General features: G+C 42.8%; 1 protein-coding gene across 3 annotated transcripts in view; it reads right to left on the reverse strand.

Annotated features, from left to right (window-relative positions):
* The window catches only part of Atf3 (Activating transcription factor 3), a 197,504-nt gene that overhangs the window by 100,671 nt on the left and 73,193 nt on the right, over nucleotides 1–23,640 (reverse strand). For 2 of the 3 annotated variants that reach the window (XM_071584993.1, XM_071584991.1), the window contains exon 1: nucleotides 9,297–9,821. The exons of the other annotated variant lie outside the window; for it this stretch is intronic. The gene's annotated coding sequence lies outside the window, so the exon portion shown is untranslated. Of the gene's footprint in view, nucleotides 1–9,296; nucleotides 9,822–23,640 lie in introns of those variants that run through there. 3 annotated transcript variants of the gene reach the window in all.

Below are 23,640 nucleotides of genomic sequence, written 5' to 3' on the forward strand. Positions count from 1 at the left end.
AACATTGGGTCAATAGGAGAGTTAGTAATATATATCGCTAGTCATATTTTATTAGACATTATCTGCTTGATTTAGTCCATAGTTACAAAGGACCTTCCCAAAACGGTACTCCCAAGGCAAGAGAAAGCAATTGACGTCACTTGGTACCCGAGACGATACAGGAAATACTACACAAAATGTATAAGAACGCGTAAGTATATACTTTTGGCAGTTTTTTGCTTACCTTAAAGTGGGTTCCATAGAATAATGTCTTTTGTTTCTCATGCTGCCTTTTCCTTACACATTCTAATTCTTTCCAATGTTGGAAGGAAAAAAAACATGCAAAAACTAGTAGTATTCATTTTAGATTGAGCGTATTTTGTATTCCTTCCTGCAGTTTGACTGTTGTCTGTCTTCAATCCAGTCCTTATCCCTTTATTGCCATGCCGAGTGAATGATACTTTTTTGTGAAACTTTATATTGATTTCATAGGTTTGGCATAAATAGACCACTCCGTTTTCTGCGTTATACGTTAGCAAAAAAATCCCTATTTGTATATCCTCTTATTAAGGGTTGTGCTTTCATTTAGAAAAAAATCCCATTTTTATCTCTCTCTCATATTAACGTGGTTCCTTTATCGTTCCGCTAGTTTTCCATAAAAATGCAAAATAAAAATAAGAAATGTCAACATTTATTTATAATTCCATTCCAGGGCTTCTTAATTTTTTTAAAGCGCAGAAATTTCTATTTAAACTGTAAGCTAACCGAAAGCTTTTGAGGAGTCCTCACGCTTGATGAGAATTTTACCCCCTAAAATAAATGAGGACATACAGTGAAGTTAGTACAAGCTGCATCCGACAAATTATTTTTTTGGCCTTTCAACTGATTCCGACCATAGGACGCGGTTTAAATCATTCCCTCACCGATACAATGTAGCAAAGTTAAAGTATTCCTCCTATTATAAACGCCGCTATTCTTTGAGTGGATGACTTTGCTGTTATGCATGTGTTGCAACCGTATACAGAAAACCTTCATGTGGTTCTTCAACGTCGCGTCCCACTCTCTTTTCATCTCTCACTCTTTTATTTCAATGGTCGGAGATCTCGCTCTCGGCCCGTGAAACAACTTTTTGTGACCTGAAGAAAAAATTAAATACCCGATAGCTACATTACTTAATTAAGGATGTGGCACGCCTTAAAGATGACCCCCTTGGTGAACAGAAGTTGGACGAGGGCTTGCCCCACTCATCGCTCAAGCACGTGTAAAAATTTCATGCTTTAAATTGAATATTGTAGCATTTGCGATGGACGTCTGAAAGAAATAAGCAACTGCGGCGCAAGATTTTCTCTTGTAAGAGCCTAGATTATGAAATTTGAATATAAGCGAAGATTGAAAGCTCTGGATAATCGGTATTATTGAGGAGTGATGAAGATAAAATAAAAGACGGCATCATGCACAAATGAAGAAGTGATTTACGAGAAGTGATTTTGGGAAAATGCAAAGAAGATATGACCTCATGCCACGCACTCAAGTGTATGAAAAACTCCTGAATACAAAACTGGAACAGAAAAAGATAGCAAATATTTACAGAAAAACAGGAATGCTATGCCAGGAGTGCAATTCCAAACAAATACGGAGAAGTGTGCATTTTATTAGTTCTAACTACTTAAAGAATCTATCTGAGAAGAGAACTCTAGCATCCTTCCACTCTACCTGAGTTGAAGTATGGACAATTACAATGACGAGAGCAGTTTATTTGTTGCAAAACTAAACCAATATATTCTACAGGCACCTACTTACGATTGATTTGGACGTAGCAACTTCTAAATACGTGTATATGAGTTAGTTCAAACTTCCAAGGAGCATCTCTCCTTACGTCTCAACCTCCCTCCTGTTTTTAACTTGCCAAGCTAATTCACGTTTCTCCTTCTCTGTCAACTCACCTCTCACATTCCATCCATATCCTTTCTCTTGTCTGCATGAGGTTACTATAGTCACTGCAAGGCATTTCAGAAAATGTGACTATTCAGACTAGGCTCAGAACTTGGCTTGTCCCTCAACACATAATTCCTTCACCCCGTGCTCCTTGGTGTGTTTGCGTAATGGCAATTTTTCCTCTGATTGGCTTCATGAATGGAGAAGCAATGCAGTGTCATCGTCCACGTTGGAAATATATGCGATAAAAAGTATTAGTCTCATTTTCTTTGGCGTTTAATCTGGATTTTGAGGGCACCCATCGCCGAAAACTAACAACAGGTGTTTTCGAGGCGGTATTTTCTCGATTCCATAAGTTATCTCTATTATTCTTCAACATGACCATGTGCACTACCTTTTTTATCACGTTTAGGCAGTCATTGGATTCTCACCACAATATCTGAAACAAATATACGACTCTGTGTTTACTAGGTATCTGCGATCTACAAGAATACCACTACTCCATAAAATCTAATAAAATGAAGATTCCTCAGATATCTTCTATCTGCGGCTACTTGCACTTAATTTGATAGATGCTGGTTCGTTTTAAAAAAAGATTCCAAAATATCGAAAGCTTTTTTCTGCATCAATGGTCACCAACACATGAAAAAGAGGCTTTGACATAAGTTTTCGAAAGATATACAATTGCAATTTCGCGTATCAAAGGCCGAACACGAGAACAACTGAACTAGTGGCTGCCCTTTACGAAAACAGCTGCGTTAGCGAATTTTTGTTTTGTAATAGGATGAGCCCGGATGCCGTTGGGAGGAGAGTTTTGTTTGACACTGGGATTCGTGATGAATACTTCGATTGATTTTCGCTAGCTCAGTGGTGTATTAATTCGCGTAGAATTATCATTTTGTAAATGAGAGATACCGAATCCTTGTTATCATACACAAATTGTCGGCCACGGTTCTTCCTCGGGCATGGTTGCTGATTTTTTACCTGTATCAATGTAGATAGAACTGCCATTATGAGCGTTTCAAAACTCTCCCTCTAATGGAATATTATTGGTCCTGCAAATGGATAACTGGGATATTTAAAATAAGCTGTATGACACTATCATACAACAAGAATATCTAGAAAAATTACACACCAGCGCTACTTGTGAGAAATGCCGTACTTGCTCCGTCAGTGCGATGTTTCTCGTAAAGGTCCACGCCTTGAGTGCTTTTATAGTTCTTTTGCGGAAAATTCCGAATAGTTAAAAGAATTTAACGTCTTATAATGAAATCCAGAGTTCGCATTTTTCTCATAATTGCTATTCCTGTTTTGCTTCCTGGATGTCCACGAACATATCGTTATCGCTTTAGCGAGGAACTTAGTGTGCTGACCCCACGCCCATGAGGGCCCGGGTTCAAATGCTGTGGAAATATTTTAAAGAGGTGTCCAGATCCCTACGTGGGTGCCATCGAGAGAACATTTTTCAAGTAGAATACACCGTCCGTTGGATGAGGGGTTAAACTGTGGAACCCTTCGGCGGTTTTAGTTAAGAGAAGACCAATTTCGACGCCGAGTTTCTCTCCACTGTTCCCTCATTTCTCGAAAATCCTGCCTATACCAAATTAACCACCTTACTCCAATGGCACATTCGAACTCAACTGTCGTTCGCCTCCCTAAATTACCTGAACAACATCTAGAAAAATCATATATCGGCCGGTAGATTCAGGTTTTACCTCTCGCATGCGAACGGCCTTTTTCGTACTACGTCCGAACTCATCCCTGGAATTCGCATTGTTGGAGCCAAAGACCTGTGAATGCAAACACTGTCGAGCACATGATTGGCAGATCAGCAAATGTCAACCAGCTCCGGCAAAGGACTTTTTCCAAGTGGCATGGAAGCGATTCTTAGCTTCTTATTCTTTGTGACTCGCAGCCTTGCGTAACAGGTCGGTCAGCGTCCTTCTCCAGTGAGTCCTGGGGAGTCCGTCCCCGCAGATCCGATACTATGGTGTGGTTTACTTGATTTCGACTCTTCCTCCTATTTCCATCCAGATCTCTTCGCGTGACGGGGCCCGACTATCCTCCATGCCACACGGTCGCATTGCCTCCGAAATCTCCTCCCCGCACCGCCTTCGCTACTCCCATCACGATTCCATCCTTCCTTTTCGGTGCCACACCCTTGAGGAGTAGAGCGAAGGGGTTGGGGGAGAGACAAGCCAGCAATTAGGGAGAACGAGGGAGGGTAAAGGGGCAGAGAGTGGAGGAGGGGGGAGGGGGAAGTGATTTTGGGCTGGAGGGAAGCGCCACGCCCACGTCTCACTCCAATGTAGTTGAATTGATAGGTGCGGGAAGAAGTTCAGCTCTCCCCATCCCCATACTCAAAAATCCACTACAGGGGTCACCATAGCCTGGGGTGCTCTCGTGAACTTATCTCGGTTTGAAAGAGAAGGCAACAGTGACAGCAAAGCTAGGGAATTTTACGTGTATGGAAAATATAATGGATCAAACTCTCAGGGAAGTTGGCTTCATCATATTCTGAGCACGTGATCTTCTCTGGAAGTTTCATTGCTCAGGACTTTGGTGTCACCCGTGGAAATGACGAATGCGATTCTTCCACCTCCTGGAAGTGGTTAAGATAATTGTACTGCGCCTGACAGGATAGAGAAATCGGACCACGTGTCCGGATCTCATTTACCTGAAAGAAACGGAAATGTTCGACAGTTCTACATGTAAGGAAAAAAATCCTTAAGATGTTTATATCGTTGTTCTTCCTAAGCCTGATGTGAAAAAATTCCTTCAGTTACATATCTTCACACATCTTTCTTAAGCCGGATTACGGTGAAACAAATAATATTACAGCGATGGTTTACGTTACCCAGAGACTAATGGGAGCTTAAACCGCGTGTGTTGGGTATGAATGCATGTAGGAATTGGCTCCGGGCTCGTAACTAGAGATCACAGCGTGGAAGATTAGGCAGGTTGGGAACAAATTTTAGGAAAAATGTTGGTTTTGATAAAATCCTAAAGAGTATGTTTAACTCTGTGTGTCGTCATGTGTAATCATGGGTGTAAAGACGAAGTTCCAATATTGTTATTATTGTCATAACTGCCTACCTATACTGCCTTAATCTTGTAAACATGCTGGGAAATCTCTTATGGGTCAAATTTCTCAAGATTACTTTCTTGTACCAGAGGATGAAGGTTGTCATAGGAGAAAATATATGAAATACATTCACTTAAGTTGGACGACGAGAGACGGAGATGTTTAAAAAGCAATAAATGCACATCATTACGATGAAATTGTTTATGATTAAGATACTGCTTATTTGGCTCCATGAAAAGGCAATTTCAAGTAAATCAGCATCGTGTTCAAATATCGCCTGAGTTTGGAAGGGACTGAATAAGAATGGTGGAGAAATATCTATCGGAAACATGATAGGCGCAAAAAAACAGACACTTGATTAAAATAAATCCCAAGTTTTTAGAATGTTTATGACTAGTTAGTGGCAGTTATGCAATATATCCTCTTCATCGCCTCTTTCCCCAATCCCTCTCTCCACCATCCATGTCTTCAGACACATTAGAGAGGACCTAAAAAAAGCTGGGGATGAATTATGAAAGAATTGGTTTAGGTCCTCTCTAATGTGCTAGCTTACACTAATGCTTTCAGTAAAGCAGTGCGTCTCGAATTTATCCCATTACTTTTCTCCTCTTCTTCTGGTTGTCTTCCATAAACTTCTCTCTTCACCCACTCTTCGAAGGACGTGTATATCAGTCATCATTGTCAGTTTGATCTTCATCATTCTTCTTCGGCTCCTAATCGCCTTTTCTCCGTGGTTGCCAACGCCCACAATGACGATCAAACGAACGGTCCAATGGAGGAATGAGGGGAATGCGAATGGTTTGAAAGAGACCAAATGAACACTATTGAAATTAAGCACCGAACAAAATAGTAGAAGGCATCATGAAACGAAATTCAATCACAGGAAACATGATGGGAAGGATGATACGTGAGGCCTCAACGAAACGGTATCATGGATGAATACAGAGAAAAGTTTACTTGAGAGGAATAATGAGAGATAAGGGCCAAGTTCAAACGTTTGATTAAAAACGAACGCTGAGTCTATTAGTTTGAGGTAGCCGCGATATGGGGGGATTAGAGATCGCGGATTCGTTATAGCTTTATGGAATTTGACAAATATTTTAGAGTTAGAGAAAGTTTTAGCCAGACTTTTTAAAAGGGATTTTTCGAAAAAAAAGGAAAAATCTTCGAGAGTCGTCTACGTACATGAAACTAGAATTCCGACGAAAACAGTGAGTCCGGGGTAACTTGCCATCTCATCTTTCCCCACCCCATGAAGGTGGGCATACAACCCTAACCGAAATTTCTACCATACCATTACCCGTAGTTATCCTAATAAAAACCATATAGTAATCAACCCCAAGGTCGGTTTGGTAGGTGATTATATAGTTCACCCAGTACTGAGCCCGACGACAAGTGAAATTCACACATCACGGTAGGGGGGCCAACGTCTTTCCCTGTGTCGATTATGGTTTCCCAGGAAGATCTGGTACCCGAAAAATCACAAGGCTTGGGAGCTAAGGGTGACCAAAGAGACTTCTCTGGGAATAGAAACCGGGCGTCCTATCAGTAGTCCAACGCTCTACCCCTGGACTACCGCGACCCACGAGATATCATTATAACTTGCCTAAAATTTCTTTCGAAGTGAATTTTCGTAAACTTCTCAAGATTTCTTCCTCAGACTTTTCAAAAGCAAGTGTGCCCGACGAAGATTTTCGAGGAATACTTTATGTCATTCCTTTCGGATCGAATAGAAATATTGTTTAATTCCAAAATCACGATTATTGTTTGCTAAATCGACGCTGATTTATTTGTATCAATTCAGACTTCAACCTGGGTAACGCATCAGAATACAAGCTTGTAGAAGTAAGAATCCGTGGTGATAAATGGGGATTTCTACGTTGGGATACTTGGAGACAACACCCTAACAACATTACCACCTGTAGATTTTAATAATTATCCCTCAGTTGTATTGATCATAGTTTTTACCACTATCTGCGTTGGTAGCAATTGTTTAAACTTGATTATATATTATTTCTGCACATGAATGTGTATATCTTCCAAATAGCCGACGGAAATGATTAAATAATGCCACACGGTTATCATGTTTGCTCCAAAGTACGGAATCTTCCTCTTCAGTGCACAAAAGATGTGCTGTGCAGCCTTAGGTTCTATCTGTTGCCATTAAACACGGATCCATCCGCAGGAACGAGGTAGGCCGAAACAGAGGCGCGCACAAACGGCGGATACCGACCCATCTCTCTTCCCTCTTGACCTCTCTTCCTCCCTCCCCCCAGGTTCCCCCCCGGGCTACATACCACGTGAGCTCGCGTTCCAGCAGTCCTTCACAAATCCTCCTCCTCTCCACCCTTTTCCTTCTCCCCCTTCACCGTCGCATCACCGGATTTTATCCTCCTCCTGATCCCCCCCCTCTAGGGTCTCCTCCCTCTCTCGTAACCCCTTTCCCTCTCCTCATTTTTCCCCATCTAATCTCCCTCAATTACTCCCGCGACAAATGCAACCCTTGTGAAAAACACTCCCGCTCTCGCTTCGGAGTTCCCTCGCGCGTTTTTGTCAACCATCCTCTTCCACCCATCCCCTCGCCTTTTGACGCGTCTGTGCCGCTGGGGATGGGGATAAAAAATGGAATCACTCCCGTGTGTGTTTGTTGGGAGAGGGGGGGGGGTGGATATCGGGAAATTAATATCCGTTCAATTGGAAGGGTTCGTGACGTCTGCACGGTGGTACGTGCTCCTTTCTCCGTGAATCAGTTCCCCTGTCATAGAAAACACATTTCTCTTTTTTAATTGTAATCATACTCGCAACTTATGCGTTTCGCAGTGGTTCATGTTACGTACATTCAGGCTGATTTTGGCGTTACTGTCGATGGCTTTCTGGGAATGTCCGTTACGGGTGACGTGTGAAAATCCAACGGTCGATGGTAGATTGTCGACAGCCGTTCAGTCTCCCGGGGAAATAATAGCAGGCTGGCTGAAACATCGATTATATGACGTCTATTCAAAGATGACTCCTTCACAAAAGGATAGAGAACTAGGCACTGCTAAAAATTATGCATCCGAAGACTATGCGCTGGTTAGCTAAAACGTCGACCAGTTTCGCGATCGCGGGACTCAGGTGGAAGGAAGCATAATGCTGGAGGTATTTATATTTACTGTTAGGAATGAGGCTTTTACAATAAGTGCCCTGCGGATCGTCTTCAGTTAATTTATTCGAGTCAAAACGATGTGTTCCTGCGAAAGATTTCCAAAAGCTGCTGAAAATATATTTGCATGATGAGGTGCTTTTGATGGAAAAAATATACTTCCTTCATTGCGATATGGTAAGATTTTATTGGGCGAGAAAAGTGGCATAAGATTATAAAAAGTTGATAACCAAAGCCTCGAGCAATAGTAAACAAAGGAGAAGGCAGTTGCCTGTTCGTCTGAAAATGAGTGAACATTATATTTTAGTTAGGGTACCCAAGTCGGAAAATTCCACTGATAAGAAGAGCATCGCGAGCTTACTGTCACCGACGTGACAATTATTAATTTGATCCAAAAAACCATAAACACAGTAATCAAACCGAAGGTCGGTTTGGTAATTGATGGTAGAGATCACCCAGTACTAAGCCCTATACGGCGTGTGAAATTCACACATCAGGGTAGGGGGGCCAGTTCCTTTCCCTGTGCCGGTTATGGTTTCCCAGGAAGACCTGGTACAAAAATCAATTTGATCATACCTTTGAAAAAAAATCCGGCCACGTAGGTGTTTCCGGAAGAATTTATTTCAATTATAATGCATGATGATATCGAAATTAGGGTAATAAAATAAAAATCAGATACACGGCTCATCTTGCGTTGGGGTTCTTCATTTTTTGCATACTCGTCGTCTCGAGAAAGGTTCGCCCCTTCTGAAAGACCCTAGGAGGAGGGAAGGGGTCGTGTAATACTCAAGAGGGGCTACACGAAATGCCGCACGTGTTTCGGCGACCTCGGTATTCAAAGGTTGAGAGGGCCACCTAACCGAAATAACTGCGGTGCGAATGAAAATCGCGGGTGAGGTGATCAAGCGGCTTTGTTGATATGTCGTGGCGAAGGAGAGAGACAGGGAGATAGATAGAGAGATCATAGGGGGTGTGTGGCGGCGCCGCGCGCTCCACCACGTAAACAAAAATCGAATGCACGTGCCACGGAGGTGGAAACATCATCCCCAGCGAAGGAACCGGGGACCATCCCTCGTTTCATCTCGACCGCGTGCACCCGGCTAGGGACTGCGGGACCAGCCCGCGCGGGGAGTAAAACCTAATTAAATCCCTTACCTTTTTACAATCACTCCCACCCGGGACGCGATGGTTGACACTCTGGAAAGCAACCGTCAGGATCCTCGCCGTCACGTCGTGTCCTCCTGTCCGTACCAATCCAATACGGGGGTAACAGTCGGCGCGGAATAATTCACGGGGGAGGGGAGGTAGTAAGACAACACACGCTGTACCGTCGATCGGTCACTCTGATCGTTTCGTTTTCGTTTCGCGAAACCCGACCTATTTATACCGGAATCCGTCCCAGTCCTCCGGGGACCCTTCGAAATTTAGTCCGCACCCCTGGCCGCAAAGACAGCTATCTTGGCATGACAAGTTTTCGGAAACAAAACAGTCACTCGTAAAGTGGACGAAATAAATATTCACAAGGGGTGCGCACTGTCGGCAACTCCGAAACCCTGATCGAGGAGGGCGCGCGTGATCACGACGGCGTGATCTCGGTCTTCCCGCCGATGCAGTATCCTGGGAGAAACAGCGGTCTACGCCTTCCTTGACGCCGGCACCGACGGCAAATGTCGTTCCTACACATCGCACGCCCAACAGAAAACTGCCGCCGCCAATGACGAGGGACCCGAACATCGCATCGCGGGCGTCGTCTTCCTCTCCCACTTTCCCCCCCTCAACTCCTCTCCCCCCTTTCAACCGCATCCATTCCCACATGATCCCCTCCCCCCCTCTCCTATCCCAGCTTCCCCTCTACTACGCCCACAACCTCCCCCTCCCGAAGAGTTGGGGGAGGAGGAGGTGGAGTAGGAAAAAGGCTCCGGCTCGCGGGGCGACGAGAGGGGGAGAGGAGGGAGAGAGAGGGTTGAGCGCGAGAAGTTAGAACGATAAGGATAGCGAGGCAGGAGGGAGAGAGATGAGGGAATTCTAAAATTAGAAAGAAGACGTCATTTTCTCGACTCCCATTGGTCGGTGATGCCGCGTGGGATTACGTCATTCCGGCCTTCCCATTGGCTGGCGGTTACGGTTGTCGTCGGGCTGAGGGGAAGGGGTATAAGGGCGAAGCGGGCATGTGCGGAGCGGAACTAGAAAGAGTGGGAGAAGGGCACGTTGCGGCGGGCAGGGGGGGGGGAGGAGGGAGGGTAAGAGGGGGTGGGGTGTGGGGTCGGCCGGGTGGGGATGGGAGCGAATTGGGATTGGGAGGGCCATTAGGGGTGGGGTGAGAAAGCGAGAGAGAGGGAATGAGAGGTCCGCGAATGTTTTAAAAGACGAGAGAGGAGGGGGTGAGGTGAAGTGGGTTTCTAGGGGTTGTGGTGCGGGTGGAAAGAGTATGTGACCCGCTCGTGTGGGTTGCATGTGTGTTAAGGCGAGGGGCAGGAGAGGGGGTCGGGAGAGGAAGAAACGTGGCTGGAGGAAGGTCAAGGGATGATGGGAATGGGGAGGGGAGGAAAGGAGTGAGGGGGGAGGGGAAAAGAAAGTGTGGGAGAGAAGTGTGGAATCAGAAAAGGTTAACGCTTACGGAGGCTTATGTGTGCCCGTTTGTGTGCGCGAGAGTGGGGTGGAGAATGAAGAGAGAGAGGGATGAGAGCGAAGGAGTGTGTAGGCGAGGGAGAAATGGGAAAATAATTGAATAACGAGTGCCCATTGCATATAAAAGGAGGGGGTGGTGGAGGAAGGGAGGAGAAGAGGCCCAATTGGCGGGAAAAAGGAAAGAAAGTTTATAAGAATGTTTACGCGAGGACGTGGGTGTTTCGATAGCACGGGTGTAAAAAAGATCCGGCTAATGCGGAAAGCATGGATGAGGAGGGGGTGGGTGGGACGGGAGACGACTGGGCTGTAGGTTGGCCGTCGCGCTTAACGCACTTAATTGGTGGGTTCAACATTTGGGAAATTTGCGATCGGCTGATGGTGATGTTCGAGCTTATTTATTCTTCTATTCGCCCATTAAGCCAGCAAACAAACAGCTAATCAAAGACCTCTCACGGTTAGCTGTGAAAATTAGGCATTTTATACTTTGCCGTGCCAGTAGAATATTTTAAAATGAGAAGAAGTAATCTTATAAATGTGAAACTAATCATACGACTTACTCCATTGCACGGTTATACTACTTGGGTTTTTTTCGTTTCTACAATTTGTTGCGGAAATCGTCGGCTTTCTTTGATATGTATGTGTTGCAATCGCCAAGTGGTACGCTCCCCCCACCCTTTCAGTTGAAGACTTGCCTGGTCAAAACACCCGTCCCTCGGGCAGGATATGAACACTTTTCATTTGGTTAGCGACAATTATTTACAGTATGATACTATATTCGCTATCGACAAAAAAAACCGCGATCGAAGAATCCACCTCATCAAGTACCTAGTCGTAATTACGTCATTCCCTCACTGCCAAAACGCATCAGCTGAATTACTTACTCGTTGCGTAAAATTTTATTTCTCTCGAGATAAAAACAGATAAAATTGATAAAGTTCAAGTGGAATGGCTAATTTGTGACATGCTTTGCACATCAACAGGGTAGTCGATCCGGGAGATACTTTTGATTAACAGGGTCACGCTGAGAGCTAGTTGGTGGCTCCTCTTTATGTCATTTTGTGTGGCGGGGGCAGGAGGGGTTGGAGGAAAGAGCCCCTGGAGAGTTGTGGGACTTTTATTCGATGCTCTCCGTAGATATGTTTGTTTCAATTCCGTCGGGGAACGCTTTTTCCCCAACTTTATTACCGACGGCCTTTTTCATGTGTATCGCATTTCCAATTGCCCCCAGTCACAGTTCTCCCTCTCTCTCTCTCTCTCTCTCACAGACTCTTCATATCGAGCCTACTTCCTTACTTGGCCCCTTATTGCTCTTTTATTTTTCCCCTCTCCTCTTTATTGATGGAAGTGGTGGTGGAGAGGGTAATCGCAGAGATCAATCTTCCCCATTGTCCTGGCGTTTTGAATGGGCTACATCGCGGGGGCGTTGCTAGATATTTATTTCGGGAGGATTACGAACCTTTATTTTGGGATCGTGGTAGGAAAGAAAACGTCAATCTTTTAATGTTTTTCGTTTAATCATTGATTATAAGCGTAGCAGTCCTCTGCAGGTTTTTTTCGATTGGTTTAATAGTTCGCCTAGCCCAACATAGTCTGACCATAGACCCTGTGATGGGGATATTAATCCACCATTTGATTCTGGAAGATATGAGCAATCGATTAGTATTCAATTGTCTCCTGAATAATTGATACTCAGCGTCCATTCTCATAATCTTCGCAAAATTGATTTTTGTTTACTCAAATTAATGATGGGGACTAGTTGACCTTTACATATTGAAGAAGGGTGGGAGTAAATGCAGTGTGTATACACTTCCTGCCACATACCACCCTTTGAGCTTGAATAGTGTCCCATGAATGTAAATACTATTAAAGCTGTGCAGCAATAAGAAGTGGCATTTGGCATCCGACCAGCTGAGGTAAAAGCGTGGGTGGCGGATCGAGTACTGGGTTATCGGAGACTAGGTCACTGGGGTCTAGGTTGTATTAAAACTGATTTTCTTCCTGCTTCGAGGAAATGAACCGAGAGCAATTGTGGATACCTAACAGGCTACATTTCGTGTATGTCCTTTCATCGATGGTAATCCTTTCACTAATCCTAGGAATAATTCACTGTTTTTGTATTTCTCACTTTCTTAAGAAATGGTTACATGATTTTAAAGATTCACCCTCCAACTTCATATATGAAATCGCACGGTAGACGGCTGATCGTAACTTCGACGGTAATTATCTTTGCTTGAGTCTTATTAAGGTGATTCAAACCGAGGACTTTGTTGCTGAAAATTAATCGGCTCTTGAATAGATTCATTAAAGGCGTAAGATGTAGCGATATGCCTGGCTAGCTGGGGTGTAGGCAGTGATACAGCGGAGGGTGGGGGAGACTAGGCCATGTTATTTCGGTAGAGAAGGGGGAAGAATTGCTGATTTGGAATTAGGTAAAGCGACAAGGAGTTCATTTTCGGAAATATTGGAGAGCTGACGATCGAAATAGTAATAAATACCTTCCCACAATGAAATTGAATTGATAATTGCATTTAAGCCTAAAATGTGTACATTGCCTAAAATGTGTGCATTTCAGCCTACAATGTGGACAACATGGATCGTGAATGACCTGCCACATTCACGTGTTTTACTGTTATTTTTCCTTTCGTTCTGGATTCGACCGGCGGTTGGTTTCTTTGTTTCAATAACACCCCAACAACCAGTTTATGCCTACTAGGTCATTTAAAAGGTAACTTAGTCGCAAGCAAACCAATATTTTTGGGTTCTAACCCCCCCCCCCCCCCCACACAGAGCATTAATGTGTTGCTCTTTAGTTTCAGCCGACGGAATGATCACTTTGATAGGTGAGCATAGGTGCTGAAGGAATTGAGGCACGTGTCAATTGAGGCGTGGGGCCCCGTGCTTGATAGTAAGCTTTGGTGAAGGTCACCAATCGAGTGAAGAGTCGAAAAGAGCAAGGAAGGAGAACGAAGGGTGATGGTGAAAAGGAAGGTGGGAAAAGAGGGGAATAGGCGCGGTTCAAGTAAGGGATGTTAAGCACTTGAAGGAAAACGAAACAAGAGGAATGGTTTTGGGATGGTGAGTAAAGCGCCGCCCCTTAAGTACTCATCTGCAGGTCGCGAAACTTAATTACACGTTCCCATTTAGCTCTTGAAGCTTTCGGAAAGAAGAAAGAAATAGCACTTTCCTATGTATCCGTTTCCGCAGTGTTAGGCACTCTATCCACTTTGGAGATGGCAAGATACGTTAGTGCCGAAGAACCCAGCCCGTACTCGACTTCTTTTTCCGCAATTTTTTTTCTCTCACCCCGTGAGATAACAGTCGTCGGGAAGACCTGCCTCACACCCTGTCGGTGCCTTGCAGGGTATACATCAATAAAAAAGAGGCATAGTAAGCGGGGGTGGTGGAGAGGGAATTGCGAAAACTTTCTGTGGACACTCGACGGAAAAAAATACAGAGAGGAAACGGAGGACTCTTGAGTCAAATAAACATTCACTTATAGTCGCGCGGAGTAATATACGGTGCGGGGATTTCTTCCTAGTAAAGGAGCTAGATTTGTAAAACGTTGTAATTATAAAATTAGTAGCGTATCCAAATTATTAGAGGAGCTAGGCTGGGAATCACTTACGGAGCGAAGGGGTCATTACAGATTGAAGCTCTTGCATAAATTGGAAGGTCTCTTTAGCAGCGATGTTAAAAATGTATTATTCTTACTCCCGTCGCACTATGGTTGGAGAGATCATGCTAACAAAATTATTGTGATTAAGAGTAGAACAGGTATTTTTGATGTTATTTTTTCCACGAACGATAAGGGATCAGAACGCGCTAGGGGTAAAAATAATTGGGTCAAAATTAGTCTGGTGTGTATTCATTCCCTGCCACACACCATGGCGGTGGTTGCTTGCAAAATGTTCTTTGGCCTGTTATTATAATTTTAGCGACACGCTGTAAACAATGCGACAAAATGAAATATTTTTAATATTCCTAGGCAGTTTGAAAATTTAAGCGCGCCATACACCGCGCAATCAAGTTAACCCACCGCTTACCAGGACCTTTATGGTGGACATTTATGTACCTGACCTATGGTAGGAATTTACCGAAGTATATTAAACAAAATTTGGGCTTTAACTCATTCTTAAAAGATTCGCCATGAAAGCTCTTCGTTTTGCCGAGGAAAAGTAATCGTAATGGTCTTTGTTTTAGTCTTAAAAAAACGACGCCGAGGCTGAGGTGTTTATACATGCCAGTGCGTCTTAAAAAAATTTTATGTGTGCAAATTGCCGTTACTCCGTAAAATATTTCAGACGTACTTAAAACATTTAAGCTTGCGAACTTATGCTTGTTGTTGCTACCCCTTGGGAAATTTCCTTGCTTCTCTTCCCACCATGGTGACAAGAAGATGTTCATCGTGTTGAATTTGAGAAGAAGCTCTTAAAAGTTCTGCTGCAACCACTTTTTTCTAAATAAAAACAAAAAAAAAGTGATTTTATTTCAATAAGTGACGTACAAGACAACCAATGCGTGAAAGAATTCAAGACTTTTTTGGGGCATTTATGGGTATTGCTGGCTGGAGTATTCTTCTGTAACTTTTCCTGTGCGAAGTCTCTCCTATTGCCGAAGCAAATACTCTTGACGAAACTAAGAAAAACTTCTTCAGAATCGCCAGTATTTCGCTTCAGGTCGTAAATGATTCTCGAAATCGGAACCGTTGAAACTTTTTGGCCTAGCTTGTCGGTTTTTTCGATGTTGTTCTGAAAATATATCACTGAAGTTGCGAGTTTCCTTCAGTAATTACATGTAAATAAAGGCTCTAGATCACTGCGGTAGGATGCAAATTCATCATAGTATGCTTCATTTTTTCATTTCTTCACAAGGAAATCTCAAACGCAAAATGCCCCAACAGACTCTTTAGTGTGTATGACTTGAGAATTAATTTTTCAGAGGTGAATTCATGAACACACAATGCATTCGTGAGACTTAGGAAACTTCTCATAAAAATTTTTAAACTTGCCCCGTTGAGTTACTGAATGCTACCTAGTTAACTGGATGAATGGAGCACTAAGCCACCTGGCAGAAAACCGGAAGATTGATAGTTTCAAATCGTGCCTCAGGAGTACTGTCGTTGAGCGAAATCAATTTTACCCATCTCGTATAGTATGGTACAGATACAATTTTCAGTAATGTATTTTTGAGATGAACCCTAAGTTTTTTGTTTGCAATGTATTTCATAGATGGAGGCGAGATATTATTCAATCCGCCATATATCCCCGATCAATTCGTGGAAATCTAGCATTTGTTTCCTACTTTACCCACTTCTATTGCACAATGCGTTGCAGAGGTGGGACGCTAGGCTAGCTGCCACGGATTCACGGAAACTTAAGACACTGAAGCAGCATATCAAAAGAAACTTGACCAATGGAAAATCATTCGCTTCACGAACTTTCTACTTGAACTTTCTTATAACGGCATTGGATATCACTTTGTGCAAATAGGGAAAAATTGAATGAGCGGGTATCTCATGATTACTACCTACGTTTGGATATCCGTAAGGGGTACGTGATATTCGTCAACGAAAATTCTCAATACTTGAAATAAATCGCTGATTTGCGTCGCTGATTGCAAATGAGTTTGAGGAAATATAAAAAAGAGCGCTATTTAGCAGCTTGATCCATTGACCATTCGTGCAATAAAAAACCGAGCATCAATTATTTGGGTGAACTTATTTTTACATAGGCCACACTCACTTATGGTCAGTAGCAGTGAACGCAAACAAGTTACGCTTACACCTGGTGACGATAGTGCTTATTGAAACTGGGTTGCGGAATAGGAAAACAAAAGTTGTTGATAGACATTTTGCCTATTAACTACTGTTGTTAGATTCGTTAAAGAGGAGAAGTGAAGAAGGATTGATTAGCAATGGGAGGACATTGTCTTCCCCGCTGGTCTGAAGGCGAAAAAATGGCATTAATACCCATGGTTATTATTGAATTTTATTCAACTTCGTGTAATAAAAAGTGAGGCAAGGGGATTTCGGCGCGTCATAGGAATCTCTTTGATGAGTGGAGATTATGGGAATAACATGCGAGAACTTGCGGTGCTAGTGGTCTCCCATGATTATTGTCTGATTCTTATGTAATTAGAATGTAGGCAATTACTATGAGGTGGATTTGTAACCACGTCCATCACTGTAAGAGTAAATCATATTCGTTTTATTCGGGCAAAAGACTATTTGACAGCTTCAGTGGATGCCTATCGAGGGTATTTCAACAAAGAATCAAGGATCGATGTTTCACAGGCAATTGGTATTTCGCATATGTCAAGCTTTGGCTCTTTTCCTTAAGTTGGGGAATTTTTTGCTTTAGTTTTAATCACTCTAATGGTTTTTCCTGAGACCGTCTTCGTATTCCAGCATGTTTGTTTTGGAATTGGCTTTGACAACTGCTTAATCGATTTGATAGATATCTCTTTGTGGACCGGAAAAAGATGACTTCTTCAATCAATAGTAAGAGCGAGTTCATTGTGTTCATGAACCTACTACAATCATTCTCTCGAGTCGTTTATTCGGGAGAGATTAAGAATGATCACTAATAGGAAAGCTGTATCACATTATATCACAGTGTTATTAACATCGTGAAGCACTAAAATGGGTAATTATTTAAAGGGAATAATATATATTTGAGAGATAATTTTCCATTTGACCGAATCGTTTCGGGAAAAAATAGTTTGTTTCCACAGCGTACTAATAGCTTAATCTTAATGTAAGAATTTACGTAACTCTGCATATTGTAACCTTCAAACCGCAATATGACTAAAATTAGCAAGTAGCAAGTCAGCTCAAATAATTATTACAAGAAATGAAGAAACTATCTGGATAAACGAAAAGAAGACGTTCTATACAAACATTATACAACACAAGGAGGTCAGTTAAATAAAAATATGATAAAAGTAAGCTGAAGATTTACTTTAAATTATATCTTATGCTGCTCGGGGTCCATGAAGATGCCTTGATCATATTTCCTAGCTGCATTGCCATCGCACATAGTTTTATTGAATATTCCACTCTCGCCGCTGTATTTCCAACACCAAGTGAACTACATCTATCGCCGATACCTTTCGCCCAAACACCTTTATGGAACAACTTATCATACACGTCGACGCCGAAGCCCAAAGGACTTAAATATTTTCGCTCCATCCATTCGGTGACCTCACCACTCATTGGACAGCAGCCCATGCTTATTTCTTCCGAACGTCGGAAGAGGACATACCTAAGTTCCCAAAATCGGTGGGACTAGGCACCTGCTTGAAAGGCCCGTGTTTTGGTAGTGTTGGAGGTAGAGGGAGATATGTTACCCACTTGATGGCCTAAAAATTGCGTAAACTTGCTTGTTAAAAATCTTCGGGAAAAGCCAATGTGCCCCTATCCACTTCTCCCTATTTCCTTTACCTTCCGGCATCGTTTCATTTTCTTAATTGGTTCGTTTGCTTGTGTTCTAATCTAGTGTTCTAGTGGCTCATCCCGAGGGCCCTGGTTTAAATCCTGTAAGCAAATATTTTCTGTATTATCGCGATTCCTGCTTGTATGCAAACTGGGAAATATTTCAAGTGACGTACGTTGTCCTTCGGATTGGGTAACATCCACTAGCAACTACTGTCCCGTTTTTGTTTTCCACCATCGGATAAAATTTGACCTTATGATTCCATGTACCACGTGGCTGATAACCGTTGCCTTCCTGTTCATCCTATTTATAAGAAATATACTGAGTATTCCCCTTCAGTAGGTCTGCAGTGAGGGAGAGCGACGCTGACACAGATAGTTTCGTGGGCTAGGAGCTTGGAGGATGACCCTGAGGTGTCTGTTTCGGAACGGCCCTCATCCGCTAACCTTCCTTCTGGGTCTTGGGCGCCTTGTTTATGTTCGGTGATTTACCAGTACCTAAGGACATCGACCATCGGAGTGTCTTGAAACACGGTTCCTACTGTGTACCTATACTACTGATTTCTACAATACTTACGAGTACTTCCCTATTCGACTATTATGTACTAGTGTTCGTTTCAAATGTTTCAGTATCCCATAAGCATGGAATTCACGACCATTTGTCTCTCATGGGGAGGAGGGGAGACTAATAAAAAAGGAAATTCTGGCACCATGCTTCTTATAAATCTTCATCCCTTCGCTCGCTCGCCCGGATGGGAGGAACGTGCCTCCGGCTCCCGAGGATCTTCCTCACGTGTCGCCGGTTGAGCCGCGGAGGCTCGGACCGGCCGACGACGTGCTCAAACAGGCCGCACACGCCCGGCAGGACGATCCGGGGGTGTACGGTCCCCTTTCCCACCCGCGTCCGAAACACCTCCCCCTCTTCCCTCCACGTCCCACCACCCGCACTCACACACCCACCCACATTCCCCTCGTGGAAGCTCGGAGCGAGAAGTGTACTGCGGCGACCACAGTGGTGGGCGAGAGTTCGCGAGGGAAAGGGGGTGGAGGAGGAAGATCCTCTCAGGGGTGGGGGCAAGACAGTTTTCGAGTGAATGGCCCGCTTATGTGCTTCTTCTCATCTGCCTGTCGAGGAGGCATCGTGCGCGGAGTTAGGGAGAGTGGGGCTAGACCGCCGGTGTTTACGGTTGGATGGAGGCCCGGAGAGTGGTGAGCGGAAGAGAGATGGGGTTAGAGATGGCGATAGGAGGGGTGGGGCCGTCTCAAGGGGGGAAGATGGGGCTACGGTTTTTGTATGTGGAGGGGTGTGGAGGGGAAGGAAGGGGCATCGGTTTTTTGTGTGGGGGGTGTGTATGGAGGGGAGTGCGTGGAGGGGAAGGTAGGGCGATGACCACGACGACAGTGCGGCGGCCCGAGGGCGACTTTTGTTTCTACAGCCTTTTCGCTCGTCTCACGGGTAGGCTTTTGCGCCGGAACAGCCCCCTTGCTCGAAATACTTACGTCTTGCCTCCCTGTCTCTCCCTCTATGATCCTGAGGAAATTAAAAGAGACGGGAAACATTTTAACGACGCTCGAGACGCTAATTCATCAATCTTTGATATCCCACAGCCGTTAAACCTTGAGGACTACCTCGCTGCGATTGGTCGTGAAAAGTGTCGCCCTTCGATGACGCGGGCCTCGACTTCCATAATCGTCTCAAATGTTGGCCCGAAAGTCGAAATCAGACAATGGAATCCGATGAATTCTTATAGTTTGATCTTCTGGTGGGGTATTCGCTAAGAAAACGCATTAACTTTTGTAATGCTGCTAAGCCCACAAATGCGAGAGTTGTTGAATGAGGATGGTCAATGGGGTTTTCATGAAAACAGTACCGGTGATCGTCGTTGCCATTTTGTAACTTTTGGCTATTGTGGATTTGGTTCTTTTTTGAAACAGTGCTTTTATGGCTCTCGTGGAATGGTTCTGGACCGTTAGTAAAATTCACAATGGCAGGTGTTGCAATGTGGAAATGGGACATTGCCACAGAATTGAAGTAAACTATGCAGATTTTAAAGCAACATCAAGTACCTTTGTCCTATTCTACCTGATGGCACCTCAACGAGCGAAACTAGCTGTACTATTTTATTAAATTGATCTGTGGATAATAACAAAAGTTTTTTAAATTTTTGACTGGACAGTCAAAATCAAGGGTTTCGACATCTAGTTCAGGATTTCAAGTATTTTTTTTAAACAAAGGGTGGCGGAGTGTAATGAGCTAATCTTCACCCAGGAGCTGAATTTAATAAACCATTTTGCGTCGATCGAGGGGAGCTCTGTCCTATCAAACTGTTAGAATCAAACCCAAACTTCGGGTGGTTAAACATGGTGGTGGTGGATGTTTAGGTGCTTAGCACATTCTCGAAATTTTGCAGCCCTCCAATTCTATACATTTTTGTCAATTACCTTGATAGATTAATTACCTCAGTAGACAGGGTGACATTTCTCTTAGTTTCTACAAAATATAGAAGAACAGCCAACACTATTGAAACCATAGCAGCGAAGTAAGGATGATTGGATAAGGGGCACGATCTGACTTGGTAGCATCTTGAGAATTATTATCGAAGGACAAGGAAATGAATGAATATATGAAGCAGGTGATGGAAGGCGTGGGAGTGCAGCTCATGCGTGGAGATAAAATGACTAGTTGACGATAGGAACTGATGGAAAAATGTATTGGCTAAAAATCAGTCTGCAGATTGTTCACTCCAGATGTTGTTTCGATGCTAATCTTTAGAGCAATTCTAGAATGAAACCTTGAGTGAGCTCCAATACTAACGAAATGCACACAAAAACAGGATGTATCGTCCCATTCGTATTTTCCCATACCCTCTCATTACTTAACAGTTATTTTATCTGAATTCAGGCCTGTACTTAACTATTGGCACCTATTTTCCCCATTTCTTCGTCCATTCAGCCTCCTCCCTATCATGAAATCATTAAAAAATATTAGCAAGTTTATCCTCAGTCGAATTCTTAGTCAATATTTAGGTCTCCGAAGTCCCTCCCTTCTCAATAATTATAAAATATTTGCATTTTTCCTTTTCCTCGCCAGCCTACTTAGATACTTTCCCGTAGCTTCAATTTGTAACATCATCTTGCCAGCTTCCAGTAACGTATATTTAATCGATCTGCGATTTCTATATTTAATCTATCGAATCAATTTAGTAGAAACGATTAGTTATCTTTAGAAGGCTCCAGGATTTTATTTATGAAACCCATAGTATCTGTATTTTAATTAAATTTTCATTTGAGACCAATATTCTATTCGTAAAAAATTAGGTGAATTGAGTTTAGTACTTCCCTTGTGCTCATTGCCCTTGAAATACTCGTGTCACGTTCTCCATGCTTGCTAAAAAGTTTTAACTCAGCAGGAAAGTCTCCATCTGCTCCAGCTTTTTTCTCCGCCTCTGATATATGTTGATCTCTTGCATTTTAATGATATCATTAGTTTTAAATTATCGCTATTCCAGACATTTTCTCTTCCTCACTCGTTCCGCTCATGATTATCTTCAATCAATCGGCTGACTGACTCATTAAAGCTTTATTGTTTGCAGTCTCCAATGGCTTGACGAATTCACCAACTGCCCTTGATTCCCTATTCGACCCTTGACGGTCCATGAATCTTTCCGACTTCAATTCGACCTTTGACGGTCCTATTATTTTGCAATATTTAATCGAAATATAGTCGTTGTGTATTAACTCAGTACGCAACAGATAAATATATTTCTATGATTCCCGCGATTGGATTCCCTCCTTATAAGAAGGAATAATATATATATATATATATATATATATATATATATATATATATATATATATATATATATATATATATATCAGTAAATGTACGAGTATAGGACTGAACTTTTAGAATAAAAGAAAAGAGGATATAGACGTAAATTATAAAATAGGAACGAATTAAACAACTCGTAGCAGGTCAAATACTTGAGTTCAACGTTGAAATCAAGCCTTTCATGGAGAACAAGCATCAGAATAATGCGCCCGTCAGCCTGCAAAAAGCTAGGTTTTACTAGACGAGTTGTAGGAAAATATAATGGAAAGGTGAGATGTGTTACCTAGCTTTCGTTAGCCTATATTTTGAATACGCGGCAGGAGGTATTTGGATACATTGGAGAAAATTTTAGTCCAAGAACTGGAATGATCTAAGGAAAAAAATTGTATATATTTGTTATAAGTTGCTTCGATAAGTATGGTGGAGGAAAAAGGTTGGGAGCCTCTTGATTCACAAAGAGAGCATGCGAGAAATACTTTTATAATGTCGCAGGACGCCTGGGATTTCTTACGACACATAGGAAATAATTTTGCTCCCAAATTGTGTTGGTAGATACGACCACATGAATGAAATAAGAAAAATGGATTCACAGAAGAATTTGAATACTCTTTCTTCCCACGCAAGATACATATTCGTAACAAAGTCGGACTCAGGCATCTGAAAGTATTGATCTTAGACCAAAATTTAATGATTTAGTCTAGCAATAAATATTGCAAGATGAATACGGCAATATATATTATATGTGTGTGGTACGAGTGATTATGTATATGAGTAAATACTGAACTAACATTTGTGTAGCCGGTGTCGTGACAACCCCGCCACATGCCCTTGCGGCCGCTTGCTATGCATTGTGTAGATGTAGATATATAGATCTATGATTGTGCATATGTAGTTGACCAGACCTCGATGAACACAAATACACTAAAGCAAATAAAACCCTTGGTAATTTGCTCATAAACATCTAATCTCAACGTTGGAAGTATTTGAAAGCATTAGGACGTCCTCGAAAGGGAAAATAAATTCGCCATTAATAAAAGTTTTTGTGAAGTTAGGCTAATACGTAGGCTAATGTACGTGAAACAGGTAATATTGTTTATTGAACATCTGTTCTCGCGGTAGGTGTTAAACAGTACTGGCGTTCAAACGAATGAGGACAGTTTAAACCATAGATAAGAAATGAGGTGAAGTGAATTTTCTGCGGCTTTACCAATTATTCTTGAATATGCTCTCTTTGAAACAAATGCATTAAACAGTTGAATCAATAATTGGAAACCAATTTCCTTCCAGTGAAGTTGTCGCAGTCTTTTAATTCGACCCGACTAGAAATTTGAAGATAATGTGACCAGATGAAGAATACTTGTAGCTAATAAATATAATTTTATCTTCAGACAATCTAAACAAATGATATCACGGATTAATACATTCCGCGGTGAAGATGGCAAGCCAGTACACATTGCAGAATGCCGTTACTTCGGGTCAACCTAATCGAAAGAGTTGGCATAAGTTGGAATCAACCCCAAATATCTATCTCAGTTGGCAGCAAGGGTTAGTGAGGGGAGGTGGGGCTCTTGAACTGTTGCGGAACGCCCGGAATTCGGTTGTTATGA

Source organism: Hetaerina americana, unplaced genomic scaffold (assembly GCF_022747635.1).
Source record: "Hetaerina americana unplaced genomic scaffold, ioHetAmer1.1.p SCAF_2, whole genome shotgun sequence".
Lineage (NCBI taxonomy): Eukaryota > Metazoa > Arthropoda > Insecta > Odonata > Calopterygidae > Hetaerina > Hetaerina americana.